The 20044-nt window shown below is 34.7% G+C and overlaps 1 protein-coding gene across 6 annotated transcripts in view; it reads right to left on the reverse strand.

Annotated features, from left to right (window-relative positions):
• Positions 1-20044, reverse strand: part of LOC145258231 (forkhead box protein J1-B-like) — a 350822-nt gene that overhangs the window by 81567 nt on the left and 249211 nt on the right. For 2 of the 6 annotated variants that reach the window (XM_080116189.1, XM_080116185.1), the window contains exon 1: positions 13080-13306. The exons of 3 other annotated variants lie outside the window; for them this stretch is intronic. The gene's annotated coding sequence lies outside the window, so the exon portion shown is untranslated. Of the gene's footprint in view, positions 1-532; positions 604-13079; positions 13307-20044 lie in introns of those variants that run through there. One more of the 6 variants, XM_080116190.1, reaches the window with a different exon arrangement.

Raw genomic sequence — 20044 nt, forward strand, 5'->3', positions numbered from 1 at the left:
CGGAAAAGGTTGTTCTGCCGGAACGCAACACTTTTTCCAATAAAGTTCCTAATTTTCATACCGCCAGTGTGGATATTCTCTTTCAACACTACTACTACTACTACTACTACTACTACTACTACTACTAATACTAATAATAATAATAATAAACTATACAGCTGTTCATCTTTACTACTACTACTACTACTACTACTACTACTACTACAAAATCCATTTAATAATATTTAACTTAAATACAAGAAGAAAAACTATTTTAAAAACTTTTATTCGTCCTAAAAAGGTGTATTGCCACTGGGACGCAAGGGGCTACTACGATAGTAGTTAGGGTTATAGGAAGGCAATTTCGGTAGAGAGTTGGGCAGCAATATGTTTGTTCACATTGCATTTAAAAAGATGTATCCATGAAGCGGACCTACCAGAATGGATGACCAACGGTAGATCCACACTGGTGCAAATAGACGCAGAAAAAGGAACCATCCCTAACAACTACATGCCTATAATATGTTTATCTACAATGTGGAAAAATACTTACAGCACAGCTTAGGGGACAAATTTATCATTCTCTTCATAACCGCGACTACTCACCATGAAACAGAAAGGATGCTAGAAAGAAAAAGAGGAGCGCATGACCTATTATACATAGACTAAAAAATTCTGAAGGAGGTAAAAAGTAGAAAAAAGAACATTGTCGTGGCATGGAGCGACATCAAGAAAGCATATGACAGGATCCCACAAGCATGGATAATAAGAATACCTGACAATGTACAAAATACCAGGCAAGATTATCAATTTGATAGAAAATGCAATGAGAACATGGAGACTTGAACTAACAGCTGATGGGCAATACATAATTGAGATCAAAACACAAAGTGGGACTTCCGACGTGATTCCCTATCATCACTAGTGTTCATCGTAGCCATGATGCCCCTTAACAATATACTAAGAAAATGCCAAGCCAGATACAAGTTCATTAATACAGATAAAAGAATGGCCTGAAGTTATTTGCTAAAACCAAGAAGAAACTAAAGTCACTAATAAACACAACCAGAATCTTAAGGCAGGATATCCGAAAGAGAAAAACTGGAGACAACGGACGACATTGTACTATCCAACCAAACAGAGATGACAACACCAGATAAACATGATAGTTACAAATCTTATAGAGTTCTGGAAGCAGACATCATTAAAGCAAAAGAAAATTGGAAAGGAATACCTCAGAAGGATAAGAAAACTCTTCGAAAGCAAACTATATAGTAGAAACACAATTAAAGATATAACCACATGGACAGTATCACTAGTAAGATACTCTGGACCGTTTATAAGGTGGATCAAAGAAGAACTAAGGCATCTCGACCAGAAAACTTGGAAACTCATTACAATGCATAATGCACGACACCCAAAGGATGATACTGACCAACTCTATGTGAAAAGGAAAATCCGAAGAAGAGGACTGGTTTGTATAATTTAAAAAATACATAATGCAGAATACCGAAAAAATAACTACCGCAGCAAGATACACCGAAAAACGAACAATACAGAAATAAGGGAGACAAAGGATGAGATGAGAAAAGAAAAATGGGAAGCGAAACAGCTACACAGACGGTTCATCAGAGATACCAAAGATGAGGCTAACGAAACCACTTAGACATGGCTCCAAGAAGGAAACCTAAACAGAGAAACTGAATACTCAATAAAAGTCACAAAAGATAATGCAATTAGAACCAACCATATCAAAGCAAGGATCGACAAGACTCAAGAAAACAGCAAATGCAGACTGTTTGGATAAAGAGACGAAACAATAAACCACATAATAAGCGAATTTAGCAAACTAGCTGCCAAAACAATATAAACATAGATAGGACGAAGAGGGGAAGGCAGTACACTGGAAATTATGTAGACAACTGCGTTCTAAACACCCTGCAAAAAAATGGTATAAGCACAAAACAGCAACAGCACTTGAAAATGAAAGTCACAAAACTTTATAGGATATGGATATATAAACAGATAAACCTATCCAAGCAAGAAGATATCATAATAGTTAACAAGAAGAAAACGTTTTGCCAGATAGTAGATTTTGCCGTTCCACCAGATCACAGAGTGAAGATCAAGGAGACAGAGAAACGGATGAAATACATGGAACTCGCTAGAGAGCTGAAAGGGATATGGAAAAGTTAACAAAACACCAATAATAGTAGAAGCACTAGGAAAAATGTCAAAAATCTTAGAAAAAAGAATGGGAGAGATTGGAATCAGGGGGATGGCTGAGGAGATACAATGGATAACAATAATGAAAACGGCTGAAATATTAAATAAAACCATTGAATGCGGAAACTACGACATGTGTCACGGGCGCAAACCGAGCATATTAAAAACTGCTACAGAGGTTAAATAAATAGAAACACCACATGGAACCAAGAAAACTGAAACTATAATTGTAAGTAAACCCACTATCCACCCAGCCACATCTAAACAAAAAAAGGAAGGGGAATAGCATCAACAGGCACCATACCAAAAAAGTTAAAGAGGATCGAGGAGGATGGAAAGATCGGAGAGAAAGCACTAGTCAGACCTCCACTGAATGAGTGCGAAGAGGACTAGGGTCTTGGGGAGGCTTATTGCTACCCAAATTCCAGTGGAGACCAATGGCCGTTACCAACGAGGAATCTATGGAAAACGGCTGTTGTAATAACGAAAAATCATCTGCAAAGGTTTTCGAAAGAGGTGGTGAGTACTGGAAATCTGGGGAGACTTGTTGTCACTCAGACACCAGAGAACACCATAAGTTGTTTTCAAAGAGAAATATTTGATGATGGCCTGTGTGACTACTCCTAGTGAGTAAATAATAATAAACGCATCTCGTGAAGTGTCAAAGAGTATGGAAAGTTCGAGGAAAGACAACACTAATCCATTGATAGAGTGCAAAGAGGACTGAGACGTTGCAAAGCTTATTACGATCTAAATCCCAGCCAAGAACCATGTTGACTGCTAGCAAGAAATCAATGACAAGCGGCTGTTGCGACAACGCAAAGATTATTGAAAGAAGTGGAGCGTACTGAAAATCTTGTAGTCACCTAGATTCCATGGAACGCCACCGGTTATTATTAGTGAGTAATGTCTAATGATAGCCTGTGTTAGAACTCCGAATGGGCACTACTACTACTACTACTACTACTACTACTACTACTACTACTACTACAATAATAATAATAATTAATATTATTATTATTGAAATCGCTCTAAATACTTAATGTAAGAAGCTAAAAAGAAAGGTCAAAAACTGTGGGAATGACACGGTTATTAAACGAAATTAGGGTTTTTTATTTTATCTTTTTATCCACTTACTAGATTTTTGTTGTATTTCATTAAAACTAATTATATATATATATATATATATATATATATATATATATATATCCTGTGGTTCGAGGCTCGAGCCCAAGTACAGTCAATCTACGCTGATGAGCTGTAGAGCAGCCAAACACGTTTACGTAGAGTACTGTTTTAAAAAAGTAAAATATAAATAAATAATATATATATTTATTTGTTTGCATCCAAAAGATATGTGCGAACTTAAGAAAAGATAATTCCATGATCTCTTAAGCAAGATACGCTAATACTGATTATTTAATGATTGCTAAATATCAACAAAACACACACACACACACACACACACACACACACACACACATATATATATATTGATTGATTGCATCTCAGAGAGAAGATTAGACTGAACTTCCGAGCAAAAAAAAAAAAAAGAAATACCCCAGTTCAACAGCAAAAACTATTGTCAGACTTTATTTTTGATCTCTCCCCCTCTCTCTCTCTCTCTCTCTCTCTCTCTCTCTCTATATATATATATATATATATATATATATATATATATATATATATATATATATATATATATATATATTACCTTTAATTAAATATAATAAAAATAATAGCTACATCAACATGTGGTAATTACTATCCCTTATTTCTGTACATGTTCTGTTCTCAGCGTATTTAACTAACAACGTTTATCAAGCCTCTTCACAGCGTCCACATACGGATAGTTGCTGTTGCTGTTGTTGCTGGAAGCTGAGTGTGACAACTTTTTGTTCAAACACGTAGGAAAAATAAAGGATAGGTAAATATTAAGATGGTAGCATTTACGCGTATTTACCTATAAATGGTAATAGTAAGAACTACTACTACTACTACTACTACTACTACTACTATCACCGCACTTTAAGGTAATTGCGCCAACTAATAAAAAAGTGCTCTTTATATGCGTGGTTGCCAAAAGAGCACTTTTAGCTAATTGGCGCAATTGCCCCGGACTTGGCGCAATTACGGTACTACTGAAAAAATAAATAAAAAAATAAATAAAATAAAAAAATAAATAAATGTTTGTAAATGATCTGAGAGGATATCTAAACCGAGGAAGAGGGGGGGGAAGCGCCATTAAGACGTCGACTGGAATGCATAGAAGATACTGGATTCCTGACAATTAAATTCATAGAAAATCACCCATCGTTACCTGCGAGAATTCGACAGTAAATACGAGGGGCGTTCAATAAGTAATGCCCCTGACCCACTTCCAGTTGTCTGATCTAGCTAAAATTTTGCTTATGCAATGATTTAATCTCTACGGGTTATGTGGCAAATTACAGCTCTGAACTAATTGTGATTTCTGTTTTACAGGTGTTTGAACTGAGTCAGGTGTGAAGTGGAGCCTGTTGAATGTCGAGCAGTGATCCGGTTTTTGTATTTGAAAGGACGCACACCACAGGAGACTTTTGATGAAATGAAAGAAACTTATGGTGATAATGCCTTATCATATGACCTTGTAAAACGCTGGCATCGTGAATTAAAACATGGCCGGAAGTCTGTGGAAACAGCTCCCAGACCTGGTCGCCCCCCTTCTGCCATTGATGAGGCATCTGTCCGTCAAGTTCAGGCTGCCATTTTGGAAGATCGCAGCATTACTATTCGCCAAATAGCCCAAGATGTCAAGATTAGTACAGAGTCTGTGGAAACTATCATTCATGACCATTTGCATATGCATAAGGTGTCTGCCATATGGATTCCCATGTTGCTCACACCATTCCAGAAGCGAGAACGCGTCAAGTGCTCGAGGATGAATTTGGAGATGTGCCAAGAAGATGAGTCCAAGGTTTTTCAAAAGACTGATTACACAGGATGACACCTAGGTCCATCACTATAATCCAGAGACCAAAGCCCAGTCAATGCAGTGGAAGCACTTGGACTCACCACCACAAAAGAAGGCAAGGGTGCAGCCCTCCGCTGGCAAGGTCATGCTCACAGTCTTCTGGGACCAGGACGGAGTAGTGATGATAGAGTTCCTGGCAAAGGGTAGCACAATTATGGGAGCCTATTATGCTTCACTGTTGAGGAAATTAAGGGAAACTATCAAAATCAAGAGGCGGGGCAAGATCAGCAAAGGTACCTTCCTCACGCAGGACAACGCTCCGGTCCACAACTCGCATGTCGCCAGATCAGAAGCACGGGCGTGTGGTTATGAAATCCTACCCCATCCTTCCTACTCTCCTGACCTTGCACCCTCTGACTTTCACCTCTTCTCAGCCATGAAGTTGTTTTTGGGGTGTTCTACAAAAACGGTCTCCAGAGCTGCATCAAACGATGGGAGAAATGCATAACTCTGGGTGGTTCCTATGTAGAGAAAGACTAATAACCGTGCCAAGTTTCGTTACTCTACTACTATGGGAAGTGGGTCAGAGGCATTACTTATTGCACGCCCCTCATAGTTGTCGATCGAACGCAAATTTATTGATAACAGTGCACGTTCATTTTTTCTTCTTTTGATGCAGATGAGTTACATCTACAGGTTATATTTAATTTGTCCCGGTTTTGACACCGAAATACCTCGAATACCCTTGAGCAACATGTTCGCCTGTATACCACTCACAACTTTGAAATCACCGTTCGCCAGTGATCGCTACACTTTTTTTTTTGTTTTATCACCAAAGCCAATCTTTTGGTGATAGCATTAGAGAGACTCACTATTTGGCCTATATTTTAGCCAAAGAAGGCAATTTATCTTATTTCCACGATGAGAGGTTGTGATACAAAAATCGGAAAATGGGATTGAAGAGCTAACATCTAACTAGAGGAAAAGTACTATGGTTTGCAAAATTGTCTGAGCCGATCTGTTGGCATTCCCCGGTAGGGGCGCCTCAGATTATTAGCAATAAACTAACCTCTTTATAATTAGAAAAAAAACAAAGCCTGAGAGGGTGGATCTCCTAGAACTGCATAGGACCTGCAACGTACCACAGTCAAAATGGTCTAGATTCTGTTGATTTTGGAACCGAAGAGAAGAAATCCCGGCATTTTATATGACCTTGACATTGTTAATTGATTTTGACCTTTAAAAGTTCGGTCAACGTCGAAAATTTTACATGACTTCAACTTTGGATTTTTTCCAAATCTGATGTATGAGTCTAACGTTCTTTGATAATAGAACTCATCATGCAAAGTTTCAACTTGATCAGATAAATGGTCTTTGATTTATTAACGTTTCCATATTATAACTTCGGGAATACTTGATACAATATAGAAAAGTAAGGCACAAATAAGACCTTTACCCATCCTTACGTTGTCAGACTGAGGTATGTGATATCACGAATGTCATGTTCTTGTTTACTGTTGTTATTACATTAAAAAAAATGCTATATTCATTTTTGTACTTGTTTACTGTTGTTATTATATTTTAAGACAATACTATATTCATTTTCGTTGTTTTGTCTTCAACTTTTGATTTAAGTCCACCCGTTGAAATTTCAATTAGAGAGCTTCGTGGTGTGTGGTATACCTCTTAATTATCATTACCTATGACACTGTTATTATAAGTGATAGTATTTGTCAGGATCACATCTATATGTAAAGTCGAGTTTGTTATGAGAACGACACTAAACTCCCTCAGACAACCTTAACTCTTTGGTCGGTCCAGAACACCCAGGACACACAATGGTTTCGGTAAATTTTGGGACCAAAAGTAGTGAATTAAAATGCTTAAGATACCAAAATAAAATGGAATATTCTCATTTTACTTTCAGAAAACTTTCTGTCCTTGACTTATAAAGTGTCCCTTAGTCTTTTATGTCCTCATTCATTATGAATGGTATGCCTGGAACCATTCTTTTCGACATAGTCAGACTCCATATTCACGACACCAAGTTGTAATTCTTGTGCCTTTGAAGCCTTCATCTCTGTTCTTCTCACAAACTTCACACATTTTTCGTTTTTTTTTGTCTGGAATAGGCTCACAGAAATCTGACTTGTCCATTAACCAAACTTGGACGACCTGCTCTTTTCCTGGATTCCTGGTAACCACCAATCAGTCCTTCAACCACACCAATCAAGAACTCGTGATTGGTCATTTTTTGGCCATCGATTGTTGGATTAATCTTGTCCATTATGTAGGCATTTGTCACAGTTCTGTCTATCAAATGGAAGAACACTTGGTCCACAGTGGGCAGTGAAATCATGGAAGATTGGTGGCTTGTCAGCCTGCAGATCTCTGATTGTCACACAGGGATCATTGGGGGACATTATTCGGAGCAGGCCTACTTGCTCACACTGAAGCTGGCTGATCACCAATATCAGTATCTGAGGCGTCAGCATCATTTCCGGTTTGCGGTGTTAGAATCAACAGGTTCATAAATATCATCCGTTTCATTCTCAGAATACTCAGAATCACTTCTTTCAAAATCACTTCCACTCCCGGAATCATAATTGTCACCAGAGTCATTCAAAATAACTAGCACTTACTCTAAATTGAACAATAATCCGATGTCTCACACTGCGTCGGACTTCATCACCGGAATTCATGGGCGCCATCATTTTCTTCCACAATAACAACGTCAGTTCACTTACTCATCAATAAAGTCACCGGACCGTACCATTTTTCAGTAGGGGTGTTAGTTGCATACACATGAATGAAGTACATGGGAAAAGGACATTTATATTGTTACACCGCTAAGACGATAGGCGACATTATTGTTAGACTGACCTAAGAGTTAAGCAAAGGTTTCACCTCTACTCTCCCTAACCACTCTGAAATTCATGGTTCTCAGCCCTTACTTAAATATATTTTGTCTACTCTATTTCTCAACCTATCGATGTCATCCTCCGTTCCTTCCAACCAATCAGGCTGATTGAAGATACTGGCTTCATGACCAAAAAATGCACCAAACATTTATGCTATCGTTTTTCTCCTTTCATTTTAGCAAAACTTAATCATGTTCTGCAGAAGCAAAAACAAAACAATTTTGTTTGACGAACACTTAAACCAAACACCATTTGAAGATATAAAGAACTTTAAGCACGTTGGCACACCGGTTCCTGCCGGATCAACCGAAGTTAAGCACTGTTGAACCCGGTCAGTACTAAATGGGTGACCATTTGGGACTTCCAGGTGCTGTAAGCGCTCTCCGCTTATCTCGGCATTGTTTCCAGTCGTTCTGGACTTTTCCTTTCCACTGAACTCAAACAATACTGATCAGGAGAGGAGTGGTTGCAGATTGCGCAACCCTTGCCTGACAATTTACATGTGAAGCTGCCCCTGCAATGGGTATCCTTCGTCTTTCGAGACTGAAGGTATGCATTTTTTAAGCACAAAAACTTTTTCTAAAATTACGAAATTCAGCATTAAAAGACCCTAAAGGGTTGATATGTCGCAAAACAAAACAACCAAACTAAACACCATGAATAAATATGTGAAGATATAAAATACTTGTAGCATCAAGATTTAGCATTATATAGCCTGAAAACGCTTTATTTACTGGAAAACAAAACAACTACATCAAACAACCTCCCAACCCAAACTGCACTAGGTGTATCAGAATTTTTGTAGGAATTTTTGACACCTCTACACGAAACTGCAAATAAAATATAAAAAACTCGTACTTTCTCTTTTAAAGGTGGGTTATTTATTTTCTTTATGGATTATACTTCCAAAATAAACTATTAAAGTTGTATAAAAAGTAATAGAAATATTTAAAAAAAAATAGTAATGAAATTAATTGAATGTTACGAGTTCAGTATTTTTCAATTTTTAAACTTTAAAAATCTATCCAAATTTTTCTATTGATTCTATTTTTACGATATTTTCAGGATCAATGTGAAATTTTATGCTCTTTCCAATAAACTGAATATAATATTTTAGACAAACGTTTTTTTTTTTTAATTCACGCCCCCCCCCCCCGGATTTTCAAGTGTCTATTAAAAAGTAAATAATTTATTTACCAAAGTTTTATATATCACAAATTGAAGATAAAAGATCAATAAATAATACATTCAAATTTAAAAAAAAAAAGTAGTGTTTTTTAGAAATTTACCTGTAAAGTCCGAAGTTTAAAACCTTTTTTTTTTTTTAAAAAAACACGTTGTTGTTTGTTGTTGTTGTTTTTTTTTAATGAAACCTTGGTCATTGCTCCTTTAATTGAAAAATAAATTAGGGCTTGAATTACATTTTTCGAGGAGTTATAAGCTTCGAAAGATAGCGGGTGGAATTATTCAATAGTTTTCACGAAATTTCTGACACTGCTAAAACTGTCCCCAGTATTGATATTTCAATTTTGTAAGCCATGCAAAGTGTTATTTCCGAATTATTACTACTCCCAGTGACCCACTGACTTCCCATCACTGTCACCACCCTTCGTAAGATAAATTACACTTTCGCTTCTTTTTCCATATAGCTATCATAAGAAATGATTTCTATGGACGGAACTTTTTTGCACAATACACCACAATTTCTGGAACTAAATAATGTTTACATGTAGACTACAACCTAGTCGTCTTCAAATCCAATTTCGGTAATTACTTATATAACTAAAAATATTGCAGCGTTAAGAATTGATTATATAATGTAATAAATTGAATTAAAAAAAATTAATGCTGCAATATTTTAAGTTATGAATTTATTATATTTTTACTAGAATATCTTGTCCAGTTTTAACAACTAGTCCTTTACTTTTCCATGTTTAAGCTTATCCATATTACTTTTCATGCTCGCATTTTTCTATTACAATCCATATTTTTTCCAAGCTTCCGATAAATTCACTTGTTCTTTGTTTAATTTCAGGCTTATTCTTTTTACCCCCATAAACATAAATACACATATGTAATAACAATGTACGGCAAACAGCTGCTTTCAATAAAATCCCCCCAATTATCTCCCTTTCTTTCTTTCTTTCTTTCATTCTGTCTGTTTCACTTGTTACTTCTCTTTTCGCGACAGCAATGAATTAGTAGCAACACTAGTCGTGGTTGCTAAACCAGTCATAAAAAACGTCGCTCACCTCCTTACGAATTTTTACGATTTTGAACACCAATAAATTCATCATAACTTTTGTTTTACTGCAGGAAAATTGAAAAAAAAAACAACAATTTTTTCACAATATAGCTGAGAAGGTGATCTATAAACTGTAATAATTGTTTGAAATTTGGTTGAAAAATGAGTGAGCAGTGAAGCTTTAAAGCAGATCTAAATGACTAAAACTGCCACTTAACCATATATTCAAACATTACCGTTTTTGAAGGACATATATATATATATATATATATATATATATATATATATATATATATATATATATATATATATATATATACACACATGGTGTGTTGGTATAATGTTCAAACGTTTTAGAAATAAACATGGCTTAGAAAAATAACATGGCTATTTTCTATTTTAGAAAAAAAGAAACTCTATATTTACTTAGAGTTAACCTATGTACGTTTATTACAATTTTGTAAGACGTGACCAACAGGTCAAATTCACACAAACTGTTGATCTCATTGAAGGGTTTACATGAAATGCCAGTCAACACAATGTGTACTCCTTCATTAAAACTCATTTGAATTTTATAACTGTTAACATATCGATTACAGCAAAACAAACAAACGTTTTCTCTTTTATATACGACCTATCCCTATTTCCTCTATTTGTGCATTGAACGTTCTAGCAAGGGTAATCGCCGATAATCATTATCGAAAATGCATAGCTCTGCGTAAAAAAATAAAGCATTTTCGGCGGCTAAAATAATGCTAAATATAAGCATATAGACCTCAGTCACTGTAATAAGGTTCTGATAGCTTAATGGTTATACACCCATTTCACTAGAGTACTTGCTTGTCTAGCTACACTGAATAGCTGACCAGCTGCTATATAGGGAACAAGCATATGTATATATGTATGTATGTATATATATGTGTGTATGTATGCATGTTTGTATTGAAAATATCAATTTCTATAAGATAATGTTTTATCAATAGCTCAATAGTGCAAAACTAGAGCTATGAATACTATATAAATCGTCTTGAAGGCAGGAGACAAACTCGCATAAATTCAACAAAACATTATCTCTTTATTTTCTATTCAAGGCATACAATTGTTTCGGCCCACTACCAAGATATTTATAATGTTCACACACAGACACAAACACAGATACACCCACCCACACACCCACTATAACACACACAACCCCCATCATATATATATATATATATATATATATATATATATATATATAGAGAGAGAGAGAGAGAGAGAGAGAGAGAGCGAGATAGATAGATAGATAGATAGATAGATAGATATAGATATAGTTATAGATATATATGTAAAGTTAATAGGAAAATCTGTTTATTTATATTTATTTGATATTTGTTGACGTATAGGAAAGAGATGTGCTTTAAAAATGTCGTTTATATATATATATATATATATATATATATATATATATATATATATATATATATATATATATCAGTATTTACTTCGACAATGTTTCATACGGAAGTTTAGTAGTAGTAGCATTAAATAAATTCATAGTAATTAGCCTGAATGTTCCCTGGAAATTAAAAATAAATATATCTATATAGCTTACTTGCTATAAATATATTTTCATACTATATATATATATATATATATATATATATATGTATATATATAGTTGTTTATAAATAAAGTTTCTTCGGTGAGAAGATGGAATATTTGTCGGAATAACTAACGTTTGCGTGATGTTATATATATATATATATATATATATATATATATATATATATATATATATATATATATATAAATGGAGGCGGAGAGACCCAGAGGCTCGACGTTTTGACCGTCTTATGCAGGCTTTATCAAAAGGGATAATCAATGAGCATCCCTCTTGATAAAGCCTGCATAAGACGGGCGAAACGTCGAGCCTCTGGGTCTCTCTGCCTCCATTTGAAATTTTATAAGTGTTGGGACGATTAATCGGAATCGGAAATAGAAAAAATCAGAACTTGGGGGGGTATCGGAATCAGCATGGAATCGGAAAAAAGTGTGTCTAGTTTCTGATGCCAAAAACGATTCCTTTAATTAATTTTTTTTTATTTGATTTTGTTTGAAACAAAATCTTCCACTGTTGGTATTAAAAATAAAATAATGAATATTTATTGATTTTAAATTACCAGTAAAACTAAACTCTATATACCACCCCCGGCACATGTTTGTTTTTATATTTGAGAAAATGTATGCATATTTAACATGTGTTTTTACGGTAATCAGGGGGGGGAAAAATAACAACTCTAGAGGTGAATATTTAGCGATTCATAAAGAATCGAAATCAGAATCGGTAATTGTATCGGTATCAGAAATTTAGTACGGAATCGGTAATTGTACCGGATTATGGAAAAAAATTAGAATCGTTCCATTACTGACACACACACACACACACACACACACACACACACACACACACACACACACACATATTTGATGTATATATTTTATGCCAATTACATAGCAAAGACAGATAGTATATTTGAACTGTAACAAAAAAAATAGAGTGAATAATTAAACTAATTTAACAACGCAACACACAAGCAAGCATAAAAATACACTACATAGCAAACAATGCCCTTACCTGTTATAGTCCTCTCTCTTTATCAGTATAGAGAGCAAGAACCGTGTACAATATAAACACATACACATGTATATTTATACTTGTGTACTTGTATATATACCTATATATATCATACGGTAGTAAAGAAGACACACTTACTGGTTTGATCGGGCGGCATTAGAATTAACTCCGACACGATGGGCTGTATATATTTGAACGATGCCTTTATTGCAAGTCCGTTAAGCATACCCCTAGCGTTTCAGGCCGACCTGTGCGAGCTTGCATGTGTAACAGCATATACATGCCAGTCGAAAGACGCACACAAAATCGACAGTCGCCCAACAACAACCAGCCCACATCGGCGTTGGGCCCGTCTGGACATGCCAACGGCCTACCTGTGCGTTCACTACTCTTTTTCACCTGTAGAGAGCGTCATAGTTCCATTAAGATGGAGGCGACAGAGGCGCTTGACTGCTACTGCTACCTCGGCCAACCTGGTCGTTTATTAGAGCTGCTTTCCTTCCAACCAGTGAAGCATTGTAGGGACTTGTCTTTTATTTGGTCCCCCATTTCTATGGTGTCTGTGTTTTTATTTTCAAGGGCAAATGACTTCGGGTTTTTTCCCCCGATTGTTTGCTATTATACTCGATAAGAACTCGTAACGGCCAAAAAGATGTTTTTTTTAACGTCTACTAGAGAATAGAGCAAAGATCCATTTGAAGTCGCCGAATAATCAGGCGTTTTCTGGGCGTAAAATGTCATAAAAATACATCTATCTTTCTTCTGTATCAAAAACGTTTTTTTTTTTTTTTTTTTTTTTTTTCATCCAGATTTGTTTAATTGCAACAGTTATACTCAATTTGCATTATTTAGATAATTCGGACTACTGTTTTTGCTTTGAGTGTTATTTTCACAGCGTTTCGGTCGATCTAAGCTTCAACCTTCTTCAGGTGTATCTTGTCAAACTCGGCAATCTTTTTGTCAAATTTGTACTAGAACTGTTCACAAGCCCTACCCCCCTGGCGCAATGGATAAAATGCAATGCGAAAATTCAGTTGTAAAAGTTAATAATTTTCTGGAGGTTGAAGATTCAATTCTCAGCGCGAGCGACACCCAAAATATGATTACGAATTACTTACATAACTGACGGAGCGAGAGCGTGCTACCTTCGTGGATTGAATAAAGTTTTCTATTCGAAATTCTGTGTAGATTCCCGAGTTCGACAGAAAGATTCCCGAGTTCGGCAGAAAGATTCCCGAGTTCAACACCTGAAGAAAATAGGAGGTTTAGCCGACTGAAACGTTGTGCAAATAAAACTAAAAATGAGAACAGTGGTCCGAAGAATATAAATAATAAGAATAATCCATCCTCAGTTAAAAAATCTAGAAGTTATAACTTGCTCAATGATTTGCATCATCCGTTGCCTATATTGCTTTTTATATACAGTTAAGTGCATTTCTATGTGCAGGATTCACTTAACAAATTAAACTAATTAGCTGATAATTATGAATCTTAGAAATCACAACAAACATTCATCTAACTACAATAACTGTCAACAATTTCCATTAATCTCTATCTTTACCTAAAAGTAAACAAAAGTTCCATGAGCACAGCTTCTCTCCTATAACTACTCATCCATGGAACACGATACGGCTTGTCTGCTTCCCAGCTAATTATAACATGGTCGTTTAAAAGTCTAATGGAAACAAGTCCTTGTTCAGTCGTCCTCTTATATAATTAATCTATACCCAAGTTCCACCATTATCGATTATTATAGTGTTGTCTCACCGGCCATCTAACATTTATTAACCGTTATCCTCGAATGGCTTTTGCGCCATGATAAGCTGTTCCCTCCTCCCACTATTAAAACAAAGCAATAGTGTTATGCAAAAATTCAAATACTTCCGATTTTTATGAAATTTTAACAATTACACATAAATTAATAAACATTCCCTAAATTTTAATTTTTTGTGGGTATTTTTTTTCTTTTTAAGGGGTATATTATGAGCACACTGTCCCATTTGAAAAATTCAAATATTTCAGATTTGCATTTAATTCAATCCATAAACATTAGACACAAATTAAAAAAAGATTCCCTGAATTTCAAACTCTTCGTCAAAGACATTTTCTAGAATCAAAATTATATTATGAATTTTGCTCCTAATTATATAATGGATTTTGGTCCAAATTATATAATGAATTTTAATCAAAATTATATAAGGAATTTTGCTCAAAATTGGAATAAGTATTACAGACATACGGTTTAGTATTGTAATAGTGAAAAAAAAAAAATTCACAAATGAAGTAAAAAAAATAATTGAAAAGATTTTATCCAACGCTTGACAGAAACAGACGCTAATGAATAAAAGTTATAACGAAAAAATAAAAAAATAAATAAATAAAACAAAATAAATAAATAAATGAATAAATAAATAAATAAAAAGATGGGGTCTAATCGATATTTTATGTTTCCGCGGTCTTGGCCAAATATCGCCTATATTTTACGATCTGTTTTGATTTTCGCCGAGATTAAACAGAATGAATATTTTATTTTATAGAATGTTTAAGGAGGGACATTAACATTTCAAGAATTGTTCGGACGACCGAAATTACTTATCTGTTTTATTGTTCCAGCAATCATAAACGTTGATAGTTGTTTCCCCTGGCGGAGAGCAGCCCTAGCATTTCTTTTTTTTCTTTTTTTCTTTTTTAGCCATACAACAATGACCAAGCAGACTCTAGGGCGTAGTAACTTCAACTTTTAGAGATTCCACTCAGAGCAATCAAAGAGCTTCCAAATCAAGACATAGGCACTATCTACTGCCACCCGTCGACTAAACATTCTAAGTTCGGTTATTTTCGCTTGAATACAGATTACTTGAAAGAAAAAAAATTTTGGTAACCTGCATTTATTAACTTTAATTCCTTCTATTTCACTGTCATAAATTCTGACAATCTACACTGTGTATGCTATATAAATAAATTTATACAATTTTTTTTTCTTTTCATAAATGAGCTTTGTTACCGGTTCTTTAGCGATTGTTTTATTTCTCACAGACGTGATGTTGCTAGTCACAGTTTTTCTAGTATTACTATTATGGCACGTGTTTTTCAAAATTATCTGATCTGTTCCCTGCTGGGTTTGTCCTAACGTATTTGACTTGTTGGTCTAGCGGTCTTCATTAATTCCATGTTTTGATATCTCATTCAATGCCTTATTCCAGTAACTTCTTTCTAAGAACTATACAGACTTGCGGACTTTCTTCCTGCAAACTGCTTTCCTCTTACTTATAGCTTTAGTCTTTTCAAGACTTGGTCTGTAATAGCGTAATAGTAGTTAGTGATGGAAATTGGGTATAATTTGATTATTTAAGGGGATGTCTCGACAATAACTTGTTTACATTGGACTAGTAGTAGTCGACCGAAAAACAAACCGGCAGAACAGAGTTCTACAGGCGAGCAGTTCTGGGGAAAAAAGCTTTGTTCATGGAATCTGCGTTTAGATTTAGGCACAACTATAGAGTGAGGGAAATTGTTTATAGTGGTTGTAGCTAGACCAGTGTTTTTGTGAAAGTTTGGCAAGGGAGGATCATAGATTGAAGCTCACACTAGGACTTGCTATGAAACTAATGATAGAACAGAAACAGAAACAGACTCACAATGTCTCTTCTGTGGGAAAAAGGCGACATGGAAGAGAAAAGGGCATCGCCCACTAGGTTTCGAAGCCGGTTTTAAACTCTGTCAAGGCAAAATAAGATGCTCCGAGCAGCTCCTGCCTGTATGTGGCAACGGTAGTCCATCCTAAGACGTACTTGTCTCTTATACAGGTAGAAGATTACATCGATACAGAGATATTTATTGGGGCGGTAGAGTTATCACACCATTTTTCCGGTGATCTTGGCAACAGATGTACGTGTTCCATTTCAGATCCAGAGTGACGATCAGTCTCGGAAGTTTGTTAAAACAAAAGGGAGCCTCTTTTAGATCAGAGCAATTCATTTCGATTTGGACCAGATATGAGTCAGAGCGTTGATAACGGAAAGAAAGAATCCTGGTTTTAGAGGCATTAAAATTAACTAAACACATTTCCCCCCATTGCACCACGTGCTTCACGTTAGAAGAGAGAGAATCAGAGAGATCTTTGTCATTGCCAGCCCTTTTAGTGTTGCCATAGATAGTAGTGTCGTCCGTATAAGTGCCCACGAATGTTCTAAGAATGTGATTAGTGAGATCATTGATGAAGATCAAAAAAGGAGTTGTGCCCTGGATGGAACCCTGCGGGACGCCAGCGTTAATACCATGAGCTTCTGATTTCGGCCCATCAACGAGTACTCTTATAAACCTATCAGAGAGAAAGGATTTAATAATGGAAAAGATAAGTCCAGCTATTCTTGTGAAGTAGACGTTTATGCCATAAACTATGTTGGTGTTGTGACATTAAACAATGTATATTTATTTTTTGACATTATGCAATCTACGTTTATGTTGTGACATTAGAAAATGCGTGTTTGTTTTGTGACATTATAAAATTGACGTTTGCTTTATGACTTTATTCAATCTAGGTTTACTTTGTGACATTATACAATGTATGTTCAAACGTTCTTACATTCTTATCCTTTATGTTGTATTTCATCTGTTTCACCTGTCTGTCATATATCGATGCCAATAAATGAATCTAATATTAAAAGAACTAATGCTCGTTTATGACGGGCAGTCATGAAACCCGAGATGACAACTCGCTCGAGAAAGTATAGTCGCCATTTTTATACACAAATAACTTATCTAAAAAAATAAAAACTGAGACAAGAATTGTATAAAGAATTTAAAATTGTTCAAAAATGTGAGAAAAAAATCAGCATGATAATAAAAAAATAATAAAAGATAATAAAAAAAATAATAAAACAAGTTTAATGGAAAACAATGCTAAACTGAATGTTTTTCTTAAGCTAATTTTCATATTAATTGCAAGATCATCTCCAGGTGATTTTGTTGCTACCGGGCTGGTGTAAAATTCTGTTCAGTCCTAGGAGGTCCACTTTCCCAGGCTTTACTTTCTATTGTGGACCAGTAAGAAAGATACAAACATTGATCAGGAAATCAAATACTACTACCCCGGGATACGGCATATAAAATTGTAACAAACTACAGTACAGAACATAATACACACATATATAATCAAATAACATTATAAATAACACCTCAAGGCGGGGAAAATACCATAACGAGGGGCCAGAAAAATATCGAATTCTACATGGTATCCCGCATAGTGAACTGACAAAACCGTATCTTAAGGGCCAACGTATCCCGGAGTTTTACTGTGTAGAAAATAAAAAGATTCCATGGACACTTGATAGTCCAACTCTTTATTATTCTTTCGATCTTTGAAGTAAATGGAAAAGTTCATGTGATCCGTAGGGTGGGAGCCACAACACATTTTTTTTTTTAAAGAAATAGTTAGGTTATTGCAAAGAGCGCAAGGCACTTATTGAGCCCAGGTCAAAATTCCCCGGTTCTCGAGTTCAACATAAACATTTCGAGAAAACGCAACTGAATAAAGTCGGAGGTTACATCAGCCAAAACTTCGTGATAAAAACATTCACGAATAGAACAGTAGTATAAATAATCCTATATATATATATATATATATATATATATATATATATATATATATATATATATATATATATGTATATATATATGTATATATATGTATATATATATGTGTGTGTGTGTGTGTGTGTGTATATGTATATATATATACATATATATATGATAAAAAATATTCTTTTTGTATAGTTTTAAAGGTTAAAAACTTCGAAGACTATATATATATATATATATGATCCCCGTTTTCTATTTACAAAATTTTAGTTAAGGTTTTCTCATTTCATCCTTATGTAGTTAAATTCTGTTTTAAAATTGAAGACTTTTGCGAAATCGGCTTATGAAAGTGCTAAGTCTATTTCTATTTAACAATTTTAGTTAAAGCCTTTTTTCTTTTTTTCCCTCCATCCTTATATAAATGAATTCTCTTTTCTCATTATAAAATTTTTAGTAGTCAGATTATGTAGGTGCTAAGTCTGCTCTGCGATAGGTTAAAGTTATTATTATTTTTTTTCCTCCGGGAATTTAAACTGCATTCTTTAATTTTTATTTTTGCATTGTTTTATTCAAAGCTTCTTTAGACTATATATATATACATGTGTGTGTGTGTGTGTGTGTGTGTGTTATGAAAATACCAAATAAAGTACAAATAATTTATCCGTCTTATGTGAAGACCACTGCAGGTCAGCACATGAGAGACTCCTAACTTTTGATAAAGCCAATTCATTTTTGTACATATTCGAAGAGAACCTAGGCCACGTTTACTGCATACGTACTATTCTTTCTACGCATCTATTTCTGTATTGAAATTATTATTATTGAACAAAGGGACACGATTTATTTCTGAGTAAAAACTGTGTCCTGTGCTCAATTCGGCTTGGCAAATATCAACAAACTTAACGAGGGAAATTACATACATAATATATAATATACTTGTCGGTCCTAGAATTACTACTCCAATTGTATCACGTGTCTTGGATACATTTTAAACTAAGCTTGTGTGTGTGTGTATATATATATATATATATATATATATATATATATATATATATATATATATATATAGTAAGTTATAAAATGTATTATTCCGAGTTTCATCCACTCTAGGATTCTTCAGGCTTATGCGCGAATTCTGTGGAAACAGTAAGTCTGAAGAATCCTAGAGTGGATGAAACGCGGAATATTCAGTGTAGCTTAATCGCCATATACATTTTATAACTTACTAACTAGCTCTACCTACGTATTGAGCACTTTTGGAGTGAATACTTAAAGTTTACGCATAAATCTATACTTTCGTATATTAATTTTATGTGAGTAAATTAAGTAGTTATATATATATATATATATATATATATATATATATATATATATATATATATATATATATAATCTGAGGTTAAGTAACCAATGAAGTTTAACGAGGTTATACAAGAGTTGCCAATACCAAAGTAGAGCAGGGTATACTCTTTATTTGTTTTGTATATAAGCAGTAATATGTTGCTACACAGTCATGAGCATAT

Source organism: Euprymna scolopes, chromosome 33, assembly GCF_053919585.1.
Source record: "Euprymna scolopes isolate OS-2025 chromosome 33, ASM5391958v1, whole genome shotgun sequence".
Lineage (NCBI taxonomy): Eukaryota > Metazoa > Mollusca > Cephalopoda > Sepiida > Sepiolidae > Euprymna > Euprymna scolopes.